This window comes from Leucopleurus acutus (genome assembly GCF_964270905.1).
Source record: "Leucopleurus acutus genome assembly, chromosome: 7".
In the NCBI taxonomy this organism is placed as follows: Eukaryota; Metazoa; Chordata; class Mammalia; order Artiodactyla; family Delphinidae; genus Leucopleurus; species Leucopleurus acutus.
The window spans coordinates 15,173,427-15,189,852 of record NC_139150.1 but is presented as its reverse complement, the minus strand read 5'-3'; the positions used below and the strand labels follow the sequence as shown (position 1 = coordinate 15,189,852).

Here is a 16,426-nt window from a genome sequence, read left to right as displayed (position 1 = left end):
TATCAATCTAAGTCTTGTTCAAGGCAAGAGTTCTATATCTTCCTTTGGTTTCCCTCAGCTTTGTTTTTATTTTATTCTATATCCTAATTACCTAATATAGTAATATTTTTGATGGATTTGCTCTTTTCTGACCTATTTCATTAAACATTAAATGTACGATCTCTTACAGTGCAAGAGGAAGAGGGAAAAATACAGGTTCTGTTTTGGGTGAGTATAAATATTTTTCTATCCTGTTCTTGCATCAGAATGTGGCCCCCTGTAGATCTCTCAGAGCCCTATAGGAGTCCCACCTGTTGTCTTGTACCTGCTAAGTTCTGCTTGTCAAATTCTGTCCATTTCTGAAGAGCACGAGGCGAGGAGAAGGACAGCAAGGACTGTACCTTTTGCAAAAAGTCAGCCTGACCCCCTTCCTGTGAAAGCCCAGGGATTTCAGACTGGCAGATAAAGGACTTCATGGTTCCAGCAGTCATTCTGAACCTCAGTGTAATGAAGGCGTGCAGGTCAATTACCCATCTGTTTGTGTTTCTACTGCCGTGAATTACAGTATCTATCGCTGACAGCTCATTGGAGTGGAATGGAAAATAAGATGATAATTCACAGGGTGAAACTGTGCAGAAAGGGCAAAAAGGCTATGATCTCACTCAGATGCTCAGCCCCGTCTCCATGACGGGTCATTTGCACTCCAGGAAATGAAGAAGGGCAGCTACCTGGGGGGAAAAGTGGGTGGGTTCTGGCTCCCCCTTCTGGATAGAATAACCCTGCGGGATCTTGAGGAGTAGACATGGAACTCTTGGAGGAAAAATACAGGTAAACGATATTCTGCACAATAAAATGAAAACCTTTTTAAACCAGCAGAAGTTTTGAGGGGTGACTGGCAGTATAGAAAGGTGACCCTGCAGGGATGCTCCAAAGAACCTATTAATGCGTATTCAGTGCCCCTCCCTGCAGTGTCCTCCCTTTGAAAAATTACACACTCCCACCCTCTGAACTCAGACAGGTTCCCGTGACATGTTTTGGTTAATGACATGTGCAAGTGATGTTTGCAACTTCCAAAACGAAGCTACGAGGACCCCCATATGGATCCATCAGATTCTCTTCCCATCACCACAAGAACAACAACGTTCGATCTAGAGGCCACTGCTGTCCTCCAGATAAATGCCTCTTCATTCTATGAAGCAGAATCACAAGCGACTTGTGACCACGATGTAGCATCAGTAAGAAATGAGTATTTACATTTGCCAGCCACTGAGATTCAGGGATTGCTTGTTAGCACAACATAACCTAGCCTGTACTGATGGATACAGGATGTGGCAAACTGGGGCCCGCGGGCCTATTTTCACAAATTAATTCTATTGGAATGCAACCACACAGATTGAAGTATTGTTTACAGCTGCTTTCACATTACAATGGATGAGATGGACAGTTGCAACAGAGACTGTGTGTGACCCACAAAGCCTAAAATATTTACCATCTGGCTCTTTACAGAAAAAGTTGGCCAGCCAGTGTACTAGTTGATCATGAAGATTCTTTCAACCTTGATTTTCTGAGTCTATTCTGTGCTGGTCTTATTTCAATTATTAAGCAAATAGGTATCTATTAGGTGCCAGGTACTCCTTCAGGCACTGGCGAAAAGGCAAGGAACTAGAAACAAAATCCTTGCTCTCATGGAACTTACCTTTCAGTGAGGCAGACAATCAGAGGAGGATTTAAACTGGCAAAAGGGATTGGGGGCAGGGAGACTTCTAAATGACAGTTTTAACTTTGAAAAAGAGAATATGGTCTAAACTATGAAATCGCTAACGATAAGGAGGCCAAAATACTTTTTTTCTCCAGCATAATTTAAAAATTCAATTTCATAAAATTGCAACATGAAGATGCCCTTGAAGCTTTAAGAAGAGGTTGAGTCAATTTAAACCTAAGCTTCTTCATAGAATTCATGATAAAAACCAAACGACACCTCTAAGATTCTGTGTCACCTGATCCCTAGGTCAGCTGATGTCTGCAGATTCTTTTCTCACCTAACTCCCCTTTTTTGCTACATCCTGTACCACTACCACCGCTGTCCCCCAAATGCTCCAAATTCTCTTTGTTCAAATTTTGGCTCCAGCTCTGATTAACGGCATGACCTTGGGAAGTTAAAACTAAGAGGCTTAACTTCTCTGATTTTCAGTTTCCTCATTAAAGCTTCCTGTGTAGGGTTTTTGTAAAAGTTAAATGAACAATTTTATATCTTGATTGTGGTGGTATCTTGATTACATGATTGGATATGTCTGTCATATTCATAGAACTGTTCACCTCAAAAGGGTGAATTTTTCTGGATGTAAATTATATCTCCATGAATGGGAAAACAAAATCAATTATGTAACCCATGTGAAGCTCTTAGTACATGATAGTTATCCAACTAATGTCATTTCCTGTCCTCACCCTGTTTTCCATTGCTTTCTCTGGAAGCCTTTGACAATCTGAGGCATTCTCTCTGTGGGCAACCAAAGCACCTTGCACATAACTCAAATTCTAGTAGAACACATATTGCATCATACTATGTGTGTCTATATTCATGTTCCTCCTGGTCTGTGAGCTCCTTGAATGCAAGAGGCAGTACCTCATTCACCTCCCACTTCCTTGTTATCTGGCACATTAGCGTGTACCCAGTAATGAGTTTGAATGAAGGTGAATTTAGAGAGGATGTGCTTCAGAGAGGACTGTGTTTCTCTGTTCTGGGCTTAGCACAGCCTACCTCCCCAGAGCCATTCCTCATGCAGGACCTGTTTCATCTTTCCCAACATCATAGCTTGAAACCTGAAGCTACTTTAACTTCAGCTCAATAGTGAAGGGGACAGGTGCTCAGAAACATCTGAGTGAAAAAATGCACAAATTGAAAAAACATCCTAAGAGAACAATGATGCTTAAAGGCCTCGACCACTCATTTCAGCACATATTTTGTTTGGGATCCATTGCTACAAATTATGATTCTTGAGAGCTATAACTGCCTTTTCATTCTTTCCACGCTATCAAGCACAATACTAGATCACAGTAGGTGTGTAAAAATAAAACTGTTCAATTCAGCCACTCTTAGGAAAGTCCTTTCACTCACCATGTTATTGAGGCAGGCACTGTACTAGATGTTAGAGATACAGAAATGAATAAGACGGTTTCTGACCTCAGGGGACTCCAGTTGGGTAGGAGAACAAAATTCATAAATGTACAACTAAAATAAAATATACACACATTTCAGCAAAAAGGAATAAAGAAAAGACCTCTACTTCTGTAAGAGTAGAGGAGTTTGGAATAGTTATTGTGGACAGGATTGAACCCAAGTGAAATTACAGTCCAGCCTTTGCCAAGTTGTATAACACAGAATCATAGATCTGCAGATGTAACCAAGATCAAATACATTCAGGAAACTCTGTATATTTAATCCAGCTCTTGAGACTCCTAATACACATTAGCCCAGTTGAGGCACTGAGAAGTCCTGCAGTAAATAAGTGTGGTTTATGTTATTTAATCCAGTGTTTCAGTATTAGTGAGCTTTTGCTACATTTCTGTTTCCTAACAAACAGCCTCCAAATCCCAGTGGTTTACAACCACAAAGGTTTATTTCTTGCTCACGTTTCATGCTGGCTGGGCTTTGGCTCTGCATCAGATGTCTTCTTCTTTCGGATCTATACTGAAGGAGTGGCGTCTCTCAGGTATATGCCATTCTCGTAACAGAGGGAAACAAAAGCCAAGCCAGGCAATGTCTCCTCAAGTGTCTTCTAAGATGAGGCATGCATTATATTCTCTTACATTTCATTGGCCAAAGCAAATCATATGTCCAAGTGCAATGTCAACTAAGTGGGGTGTATACATCTCCCACAGGACAGCATTGCCTGTCACACACAATGCACTGTTATGTATAATTCTCTCAGGGAAGAGAGAGATGCAATCATGCAATGTACCACAAAATAAACTTATTTTTCCACCAAAGCTTATTTTTAAAATTGAATTGTCATATGATCCAGCAACTCCACTCTTAAGGTATATACTCAAAAGAATTGCCCAGAAGTATTCAAATAAAAACTTGAACACACTGTTCATAGAAGCAATATTAACAAAAAGGTGAAGACAAACTAAATGTCCATCAACTTATGAATGGATAAACAAAATGTGGTCTACCCACACAATGGAATCTTAACTCAGCCATAAAAGAATGAAGTACTGTTACGTGCTACAACACAGATGAACCCTGAAAACATTTTGTTACATCAAAGATGCCAGAAACACACACAAAAAAACATATTGTATGATTCCAATTATGTGAAATGTCCAGAATAGGCAAGTCAATAGAGACAGAAAGAAGATTAGTAGTTGTCTGGGGCTGGAGGGAGTGGGGAATGGGAAATTACTGCTTAATGAATATGGAATTTCCATTTGGGATGGTGAGAAAGTTCTGGAACTAGATAGTGATGACAGTTGCACAACACTGTGAATATACTCAATGCCCCTGAATTGTGGATTTTAAAATGTTTAAAACATTAAACTTTGTGTGATATATATTTTATCACAGTAAAAAATTAAGATTCAAAGCAAACTGATTTGACAGTTCAAATAAATTTAAATCAGTAAATATTTATTGAGCATATACTACAAACTAAACACTGAAATAAGAAGTGAATAATGAATACGTTAAAAAGGATATGATTCTACTTTCAGGGAATTTAATTGCAATTTAGTAGAAATATGAACAATTGTGCACATGAAACAAGGTAGAATGTATCTAGAACACAGTAGAAGTGCATCGAAAGTGCTACATTTGCAGTGCCAAAGAAGAGCTTAATTGTGCCTAAGATGTGTTGTGAGGGAAAAAAGTAAAGATTGACTTAATAATCTTAAAAAATAAACAGGTACTGTGTTTGAAGAGAGTCAATGTATAAAAATTTCCACGGGTGATTTATTTAGGTTTTGGCCATCCTGACGCCTGATTTGTGTACAATCAGAGACCAACAAGGAATCGAGTGGGATGTGGTGGTTAAAGTAGGTCAAACTGTCACATTGATCACTGATCAGTCAGGAGTTCCATGCTGCACACTCGGCCACAAGTTTATTGAAAGGTATAGCCCCACGTGACCACATACCAAATGATAAATCTTCTGATATTCCCCCCCCTCAACACCAGCTTATGCTCCATTAGCATTTCCACCTCTTTCTGTACAAGTCTGAGTCTTGAGTCACCAAATTATTCCAGATTTCCCCCAGTCAGAGGCAGCCCTTTTTATAGTCATCTATACCTGGAATGTTGCGAGGCTTTCATAATCGTCTGTTATAAAGGTATTTGATCTTTTCTGGTTCTGGATTCTTTTGAGAGTATGAGAATAGCTATGGAAATGGCACACCTACGCACATCCACAAGTTGGCAAGTAATTTTAGGAAAATCGCAGACTTTCTAAAGTAAATAGCAGAACCTATCAGCACATAGAAAGCGCTATACAACTACTTGCTCCAATAAAAACCATGATTATATGTTCCAGGTTGAGACACAATATGCTACACACTTTAAGAGCACTGGCATTGAGTGGACCTGTGTTCAAATTCTTGCTCTGCTGGCTACAAGAGCGTTACTAACTTCTGTGAGCCTCAATTTGCAAATCTGGAAAATGGGTCTGTGTTGAGGTTTCTGAGAGACGAATATAAAGGAATGAGCTCTATACCTGGCACGAGAGAACTATCCAGGAAATCACAGCTATGATTTTGTATCCGCCCTCTTGGGTTTTAGGTCAGGTGCTTTCAACACATTTTTCAAATAAATGCAGAACCATGACTCCGAGGCAGTGGTGTTTTTATTCCCATTTATTAGAAAACCTAGAGAAGCTCAGAAACTTAATTAATTAGTCCAAGGACTTATCACTATCACATGTGCTCTCGTACACTCCCTATTTGTCCTCTGAGTTTTTTTTCCGCTTTTTTTTTTTTTTGCGATACGCGGGCCTCTCACTGTTGTGGCCTCTCCCGTTGCGGAGCACAGGCTCCGGACGCGCAGGCTCAGCAGCCATGGCTCACGGGCCCAGCCGCTCCGCGGCATGTGGGATCTTCCCGGACCGGGGCACCAACCCGTGTCCCCTGCATCGGCAGGCGGACTCTCAACCACTGCACCACCTGGGAAGCCCTCTGATTGAGTTTTAATTGATATCTTCAATCCACTTCTTAAGAGGAACTTCACTTCTCACAAGGCAGAGAACATGGTGCCCCTTGGCTCATAAAGTAAAACCAATACTTGGAGTCAAGCAGTTGGGTGGAAGTCAGCAATCCCATTTGTCATGAAGGCGCTGCTCTTTTATTCAACAGGCTTTATAGACAGCGCCACAGGAAGACGGAAACACGGATTCCCATCAGTGCCTCCTAGGCCCCGGCTATTCGGCAAGAAGGGCCTTTAGTCGCAAGCCGTTGCCGGTGACCCCGGGCTAATTCTTAATGAGGATTCAGCCCGAAGCTGCTGACTAGAGCAGGCTCTGGCAACAATCACTCCGCCTTCCACTGGGGTCACAAGGCCACGTGGGGTGACGGGGCTTCATGAAAAGAAGGCCTGATGACGTTCCTTCCCCTCTTCCTCGACTACTGCAGTTGGGCAGGGATTTATTCCCATTCTACCCACATCTAGAATGTGTTGTGCTGACTCAAGGCTCCCTGAGAAAAGTAATCATGGATCCCAGGCGGCTAGGACCCAAAACCCGGGGGATCTTGGGAAAGTGACTTCACCCCTTGGGGCCTCAGTTTCTTCATCTATGTAATGGGGAGCATGATCCCTATCTCTTAGTTGGTGGGAGGGATAAACTGGCTCATGGATATAAACACAATATGCCTAAGAAGGAGTAACAGCTCAAAATAACGTACATTGTAAACAGTTCAAATACTCTGTTCCCCTTTCTCTATTACTTGTTGCAAGATGATTTTAAAAATCATTATCTTCGGGCTTCCCTGGTGGCGCAGTGGTTGAGAGTCCACCTGCCGATGCAGGGGACACGGGTTCGTGCCCCGGTCCGGGAAGATCCCACATGCCACGGAGCGGCTGGGCCCGTGAGCCATGGCCGCTGAGCCTGCGTGTCCGAAGCCTGTGCTCCGCAACGGGAGAGGCCCCCGCAGTGACAGGCCCGCTTACCGCAAAAAAAAAAAAAAAAAAAAAAAAAAATCACTATCTTCACTCCATTTATGCCTACGGAGGAAAGGGATTATTGATGCTACTTCTCTTCCTCATCCTCCCTCTGCCTTTCCTCTATTTCCTCCTCTATCCCCTCCCTCCCTTCCTCTCCCTCTCCCCTTCCTCTTTCTCTCCTTCCCCCATCCTTCTAGTTCTCCCCTTTCTCCTGTCCCTGTAACGCCAATCCTATGCAAAATTTCAATTCAGCAAATACATATTGAGTCCCAATGTCCACAGCATTCTGTTGAATACAATGAAACACAAAGTTGGCAGAATCCCGTCCTTAACGAGGCCAATCATCAAATCTAATAGAAGAGGTAAAACCCAAATGCAAAAGAACATGTTGCAAGATGAAGTTTTTAAAAATGCTGTACAAGAGGTCTTAAAGAGGCTTCTCAGAAGAGGTGGCATTTGCAGGAGTAAAGGGGCATGACTCTTGCCTGAAATATGGATACATCCAACGCAACAGAAAAGGCACATGCACTTTGAAGAATGCTATCCATGCAAGAAGGCTTCTGGTATAGAGTAAGCCCTCAGGACATTGTCCTTAGGTTGAACTGGATCCAGCATGCTGGAGAATGAGAATCGTAAGAATTCAGAGAAAGGAGCTCACTATGGGCTGGGCGCTTCATTCATTTAATTATTTATCCATTCACTTATAAATTCATTTAACAAATATCTTCTGATCATTCTTTATGCGCCAGCTTCCATACATCATGCTAGAGATAGAGATGGCTCTTACCAGTGAGGAATTTATATGCCAACTGGGGAGTCAGATTAATAATAGGATGATTATACTATTGCATGACAAATCCTAGGGAAGAAGGTGGGCAGGGTGTCTAACAACCAGGGCAGAAGCATTAAGAGAAGTTTTCCTGGGAGAGGTGAAAGTCCAGGAACTAGAGAGATGATGTACAAAAGTTTGAAGCAATAAAAAACAAAAAAAGATGCCTGTAGTAAAATGTAAGAAATTCCACAGGCCTGGAGTAAGGATATAGTACATATTGGATGACGGAATACGACAAAGCCAAGAAAACTGGCAAGAGTTTGATTATGAATAGCCTGGTGTCCAGGTCTATTCCTTATACCCATATCAGAGACTGTGAAGGGTTTTAAGCAGGGAAGTGACAGTATTTGATTTGATTTTAAGAAGAGCACACTGGCTGCTTCGATGGGGATGGATCAGCAGAAGTGATCAGAATCAAGAAGGCTGGTTTGACAGTCACTCCAGGGAAGAGAGAAATGATGATGGGAGGAGGTAAGCCATGACAGGGGTAAAGAAAGAAGGACTTCTAATAAGGGGATGGATATTAGTGCTGGGTATGGAAAGACGGACTGAACTCAATAAAAGAGAGAGGGGAAGTCATTTAGGGCGTGAAAAGATTCTGAGTTCATGAGTGATAGGAGATAGAGACTGGTCTGGAAGAAGCTGAGGTTTCAAGAAGAGACACAAGAAAAGTAAAGAAGGGGTAAGGAGGAGGAGGAAGAAGGAGGGACGAAAGAAGAAGGAGAAAGAGGAGGAGAAATAATTTAAGATCAACGAGTGAAATGGGCCATTTGAACGTGAATATTAGGAGGAGGCTCTCAAAACACAGCAGAGTCTTGGGTGGCCTCTCTGGAGGTGCAGAGTATAGATGATGCCTGGAGTCTTGCACCCCATATCCCCTCACTGCCTAGCATCCCATCTTTTCAAGATCTTGACTGTACTCTTGTCCATTTTTCTCTTTTGGAAACTGAGAGTGGGTTAATGACTTCACTCCTTTTTCACTGAGGAAAACACTACGTGTCATTGAATCTAAGATGCCACTTTTTGTAAAACGTATCATTCTTTTGCATACACTAAGAAAATAAATAACCTGCCAATTAAACTATGACATACCATCAGTTATAAGAAACATACTAATTTCAGAGATATTACAATCTGAAAAATCTTGTAACACATCTATGAAAAGTGATCAGAAGTAAAGTTTAAGAAAATGGTCCCATTACCACAACTGTGAATTGTACCCACCCCATCTATGGGTCCATAGGTTCTCCCTCCCTTCACTCTGTATGAACTTGCAGGAGCTCTTATCTAAGGCAAATAATTCCAGTCATATACAAGATCCTATTCACTCTTCCCTGCTCAACTATGACCCTAAAATAATCCCTCTTACTCATAGAATCAATGTTTCCCTCTCTGAAGAATAACTCCCATCAGCATATAAAAGTTTTGTTGCTTCTATATTAAAAGAGAAGAAAAACTCACGCACTCCACGTCACCTTCTGTGTTGCTTCTATATTAAAAGAGAAGAAAAACTCATGCACTCCACGTCACCTTCTGCTATTGGGCCATTCACCGCGAGATTCCTCCGTAGAGTTTGCTAAACCCCTACCTTCACTTCCTCTCTTCTTATTTTCTCTTGAATTCACTCTACTCAGGCTTCCACTCCCATAATTCCATTGAATCATCACTGTTGGGGTCACCCACAAACTCCATGTTGCTAAGCCCACTACTCTGTTCTCATCTTCATCTTACTCATCCTATAAGTGGCGTTTGACACAGTTGACAACGACCTCTGCTTTGGAAAACATTCTTCCCTTGGTTTCCAGGATACCACACTCTCTTGGCTCTCGTCCCACGACACTGCCACTCGCACCCCTGGCCACTTCTTAGATTCCTTTCCTTGTTCCTCATTAGTATGCCTTTACCCCAACTCTTCGATATTAAATTCCCCATGGCTCGATAACTGGATTCCTTCTTTTCTCTATCTACACTCTCTCCCAAGGTAATCTTGTCCAATCTCATATCATTAAATATCATCGCTATACTAATTTATATCTCTGTTCGCTCCCCTGACTTTCCAAATGTCCACTCATCATTGACAACCGTATATATAAGAGACTTCTCAAACCTAGGTTCAAACCCAATTAGGTTCGAACCCAATTCCTCATATCCCATCTGAACGGATCCCTCCCACGGTATTCACCACAGCAGTAAGGCAATGCCATCATTGCTGTCACTCAGGCAAAACTTTGGGAACATCCTCGGCTTCTCTCTTTTTCTCACAAGCATTTTCTCAGTCCATTGCCAACTAATGTCAGCACTACTTAAAAATATATCCACAATCCAATCACTTCTTACAACCCTCATTGCCACTGTCATGGTCCAGGCCGCCATTTTCTCTCACCTTGATAAACACTATAGCCTCCAAGCTGGTTTCTGTGTATGTGGTCTTGCCCTCTACAGTTCTTTTCTACATAACAGTCATAGTAATTCACGTAAAATGTAAGTCAGCTCCAGTTACTCCGCTGCCTGAATTTCCAGTGGCTTCTCATTTCATTCAGAGTAAAATCTGAAGTCCGTTCCATGGTCTACAAATTTCTAGATGACCTATTCCCACACTATCTCTCTGATTGTAAAGAAAATATATTTCTTTCTTTACTTGTTTCTTTCTTTCTGCTCCCCCAACACCCACACACTAAATATAAACTCCAAAATGACTGAGACTTAGCTTATTCACGTCTCTACATCCCGCTCTTAAAACAATGTCTGACATATAGGTGATGTTCAATAAATATTGCTAAATGAGTAAGTGAATGTGTGAATGAATACATTTCTGGATTATCCCTAGATTTCAGCAAAAGACTTTCCCTGCATCTGTTTCCACTTCAGTGAACTACAAAGGCAGAGGTGTGCTCTCTGTACGTCCATCTCACCAGATGGATACTAGATTAAATTACATGACAATGTCGGTAAAACACTCAATGGGCTTCTTGGAGAAAGAAGGATAAAAATAAGAAGTTATCATTATGCCACTAGCATTATTACAACTAGTTTAGTTCGGTGGTGGCTGCTTTGACTACTAATAGCCTCTGCTCATTTCCACGATCCTTTCTTCCTCATTTTGAGTCTCCTTCTCCAATCCTCCTCTTTCTGTTTCCTATTTCCCTCCATCTTTGCCCTGTTTTGTGAACCTTTTATGAAACACCACAAAGTGAATGTCATTAGGCTGTCATTCATGTCATCCTCAATCTACCCAAATAAGCCTCTGCAGAATCTCACGCCAGCCTCTTTCAGAGGCTTTAGGAGGGGGATAGAGGAATACAGAGCAACCCGTTTTGAGAAGGAGAAACTCTGAAGTCAGGTCAGGTTAAAATTCTGGCTCGATCACTTATTAAGAAACCTCTCTCAGCCTCAGTTTTCTCACCTACAAAATGGGGATGTTATTTATGCCTTCCTTATAGGAATGCTATGAAGATTAAAAATGTAATAAATCCAGTTATACAAAACAAATAAATAAGAGTTAAAATAAAAACAAATACATAAATGTAAATATAATAAAAATAAATTAACACAGTCCCTGGCACTCAAGGAAGTGTTCTATAAATAGTATCTATTATTTCTGGTTCCTCCACCCCTCAGTCCATGCAGTTTCCCTTCTAGCTGGGCTGGATCACCTCCTGATCATTTGTCTCTGCTTTATTCATGTCTTCCCTTTGCAGAGGATGTCAAGATAGAGCACATTATTAAATAAATTTTTAATAGCTGCATATTGTATACACAGAAATGTACACATATAAATCATGTGTGTACAGCTGCATGAATTTTCACAAAGTAAACACGTCCATGTGTGGCTACTGTGATCAAGAAACAGAACATTGGGCTTCCCTGGTGGCGCAGTGGTTGAGAGTCCGCCTGCTGATGCAGGGGACGCGGATTCGTACCCCGGTCCGGGAAGATCCCACATGCCGCGGAGCAGCTGGGCCCGTGAGCCATGGCCACTGGGCCTGCGCGTCCGGAGCCTGTGCTCCGCAACGGGGGAGGCCACGACAGTGAGAGGCCCACGTACCACACAGACAAAAAAAGAACATTACTAAGACTTCCAGAAACCTCTCTCATCTCTCTTCAGTCACTTCCCCATTCCTCCTCCACAAAGGTTAATGCTCTTTGGAATTCTAAAGCAATGTATTTGTTTTACTGTTTCTGAGCTGTGTAAGAATGGAATCATATAGCATTTCCTCTTTCGTGTCTGGCTTCTGTTACTTAATGTTGCATTCATGAGATTCTTCTATATTTTTGCATGAAAGGGTAGTTGATTCTTTCTCATTTCTGTATTGTAGCCCATCATGTGAATGTATGACAAGTTATTTACCCATTTTTTTGTTGATGGGCATTTGGGGCTATTTCCCTTCGGGGGACTATTTTGAACAAAACTCCTATGAACATTCATGGTTTTTGGTGAACAAAGGTCACATTTCTGTTGGGCATATTCCTAGGAGTTGTAATTGTTAGGTCATAGGGTGAGGACATATTGAGTTTTCAGTAGAAGGTGCCAAAAAGAGTTTTCCAAAGTGACTGTACTAATTTATTCTCCCAGGAGCAATGCATGTAAGTTCCCAGTGTTCAACATTGTCACTCCTTGATACTGTCAGATTTTTCAGTTGAGCCAGACTGATCGGTGTGTTATGACACTGTTTTAATTTACATTTTCTGAGGACTAGCAAAGTTAATCACCGTTTCAAATATTTATTAGCCATTTTGATATTCTTGTTTGCGAAGCGCCTGTTCATGCCTTTTACCCAGTTTCTTGTCTTTCCGGATTGCCTGCCTTTCTCTTATTGGTTTTAGAGGTTATTTACATATTTTACACATGAGTTCTTTGTCAGATACATTTATCACCAATATTGCCTTCCACTCTGTAACCTGCATTTTCATTCCATGAATAGCATCTTCTGATAAACAGGAATTCTTAATTTTAAAGTGGTCCAATTTATCAACCTTTTTCTTTTACTTGGTGCTTTACGGATGCTACTGAATAAGTATCAGCCTACCCAAGAGTCATGAGATATTCTTCTGTCTTATATTTAAGAAGTTTTTTTTGTTTTACCTTCCACCAGGAGAATATTTTTTCCTCCTTTCTATGATTCCTCTACCTAGACAGATAGAATGGATTACCTCCTTTTCCACATCTCTGTGATAGTTCGTATTACTTTTACTAGCTCTACTATATTACACACTACCTTGAATCATATGTATTTTCCTGTCTGTCGGCTCTCTTATTCCCACTCTCCATTCACTCAAATACCTAAATCTTTCATGGTCTTTTCACTGAATCCTGGTAGTGACACCTCCTAAGTAACTCCAAAATTGGTCTATTTCTCTCCATCCCAACTGTTGCTTCCATGGTTTCAGTCTGTGACATCTCATCTTCAATACTGCAGTAGCCCTTAACTAACCGGTCACCAACCTCCAAACTACTCCTCTCTAATTAATTGACCACACAGTAGCCAGAGTGATCTTCCAAAACATTAATAATCTCTTCCTGCTACTTTGTTTTTTAAAACCCTTTTATGGTTCCCATTACTCTCAAATTAATATTCAACTCATTAATGTGCTACAGAGGCCTTCTAGGATATGACATACTATTTTGCCTTTCTCACCATTGATATCTCTGCTTTAATCTCTTAAGATCTTTTCAATTTCCTTGAAAGCCATTCACGAGGACTCTGCTCCATAGCTATGTCCCTGCCCCCTTCTCCACTCTTCGGGTCTCATTCTGTGCATCTTTTTATCAAGAAAACTTCCCTGATTCTCTAGTAGGTGAAATCTCCATACTACTGGGTATCAAAGAACCGTCACAATTTTTTTCCATCCAAACTCATTGCACATTATTATTCGTCTAAACCCATGATTTTTGAGAGAGTGTATATTTCCTTGGGGCAAAAAGTATGTCTGTCTTGTTCACCACTGTTTTCTGTGCCTAGCTCAATGACAACACGAGTTCTTGAAAAATATTTGCTGAATTGAGTTGAACTGATTTGTGCTCACAGGCCCAGGATCTAGCGCTGAATTTGGCACATAGTCAGTCTCGATAAAGGTTTGTGATTCAGCATCTTCCTAAGCATCAGTATCGATTCAATCACCAACACGGCGGAATGATGATTAAACAGTTTCTATAACATCCCTATCAAACGTCACCAACATATAACCCTAATAACAAGAGAGTCACTGTACGCTTCAGCAGGACATTCCAGGTTTGGACATGAATGTGCATTAGAAGATCTATTTTATACTGAGTTTAAACTGAGATCTAGTTTAAACCTGGGATCCTTGTAGTTTCCCACATGTAGATCAGGTTTGCCCCATTTTATCCATATTATCAAATTTGACTAACTTTTCTGCAAGACAGCCGTTTAGGTATCCACAGACACATCCTTCTGCTCTAAGTCCACCTTCATCAGTTATGTATTATAAGACACTCTCCTTCAGTTTCTTGATGTCCCTCTTGAAATGTGCTGCCCACACTTGGACCCAATCCACCAGGTGTGCTCTGACCAATCTAGAACAGAACAAAGCTGTCATCTCCTTCCTTTGTGTGAATAACATGCTGCTAATAATGTAACCAATGGCAGATCTGGGCTTTAGGACTGAGGCTTAGGCTACAGGTGCTTATTGAGAAACGGAATTCAAAATTACATGTGAACATGAATATGTAGAATGAGAAAATTTAGGGACTTAGAAGGTGAGGGAGCCCTGGATCTTAAGCTTCCTTAGCTTCACTGTAAATCAGCTTCTAAATGGCCCTAAGATCTTAATAAATTCCTAGTGAGATCCTGTTAATCCCAACTAATTTACTCTGATTATAACTCACCTCCTACGAGCACAACAGGGTGACCAGACACAGACCGGAGCCGTACTTCCTGGATTCAAACCCTGCTCTCATCCCACAAGCTCACTGTAGGCATCACAGGAGCTAATATTGAAAATCCTGGTGCACCCAAGGTAGGTCTGTCTTCCTTATTCATTTCTTATCAGGCATTACCAAACTCATCTGTCTACTCTTTTGTCTACTAAAGGGGTGCAGGATTATTCTTCATGTACTTGAGGTTTTGTTTTGTTGGCTTTTGTTTTAATGCTAAACCACTCTCTTGGCCTGAGTTTTCCTGATGGATTTTCATTCATTGCTCCCAAGTGACACTACCAAGCTTGCTCTGTACCACTTTCCAACCATCTTCTATAACAGGAGCATGAATCAAAGAGTTGCCAAGGAACCAGAATATAAAAGTCACATTAGGCTCTGTTTAGCTCGACCTGCCAATCTCAACCCAAATTTCCTCCCACTGACATTCAGAATCACCTTTATCAGATACCTTTCTAAAAGGTCACATTCTTAGTTCGCTCAAAGTTAAAGCATATGACAGTTTTTATGACTATAAAGTTAATACACGATCATTGTAGAAAAGTTAGAAAAGGAACTGGAAGACTAAAATAAATCATCTCTAACCTAATCATCCAGAAGTAACCTCTTTTAACATCTCGCATAATTCCTTGCAATGTTATTTTTCCTTATCCTTTTACATTAAGATCATGCCATACATTCAGTCAGAAACCATCCACTTTTTAATTAACATTACAGTAAATCATTTTCACGTATCCTGAAAATTCTTTATAAACAACATTTCAGCACCTGCCTAATATTATGTTGTATGGATGCTACACAATTCATTTAGTCTCCTCATGTGGAAAATTGAAATCTTTACATTGTTTTTTTCTTTGCTATTATAAATTATGCTTTTTAAAACAGCACTATCTACACTTAAAGTTTTATCATTTTTCCCCCTACAATCTCCCCTCCTCTTTATGATGAATTAATCAGGATAAAATGACTATTTTAAAGAGTGTATTTTCTTCAAGGTCTTGAGTATATATGGAGCACATAACATGTACCTGACATATAATAGATAATAAACAAATACAAATATGTATGTATTTCAACAAATTAATCCTTAGGATTGTTGCAATTTCACTAGCCATGCCTAAGAGGATCCGTCTTTCTATATTCCAGCCAGCACTGAATGTTCGCATTTGTAAACTCTGCTAAAAGCACACACACACATACACAAATACGTATGGGTGTATGAATATACTGAAGACCACTAATGATTAACAAATAAGGAGAAAGAAGTTGACATAGAACCAAAAATTCTATAAAATGCCCTATAGTTCTTGGAATTCAAATAATATCTGCCAAAATATATTGAGAATCAAACACAATAATGTAGGAAATTCAGAGGCTATGATATGAAACTTTAATATATATTAGATGTGGAACATCTATAAATAACACTGTTTAGACATTTTCATCAAAATAATCAGATAAAGCTCACATTTCCATACTTTATATCTGAAAACTACTTAATAACCATGAATTTAATGTCCCATATATGTTAAAATTTTTAAAAAGACATCATATCACAACTGTCTTAATTTGC

At 40.4% G+C, this 16,426-nt stretch overlaps 1 protein-coding gene across 1 annotated transcript in view; it reads right to left on the bottom strand.

Moving 5' to 3' along the window:
• Positions 1-16,426, bottom strand: part of BRINP1 (BMP/retinoic acid inducible neural specific 1) — a gene marked incomplete at both ends in the record, with an annotated part of 125,388 nt that overhangs the window by 35,831 nt on the left and 73,131 nt on the right. The window lies entirely within an intron of this gene.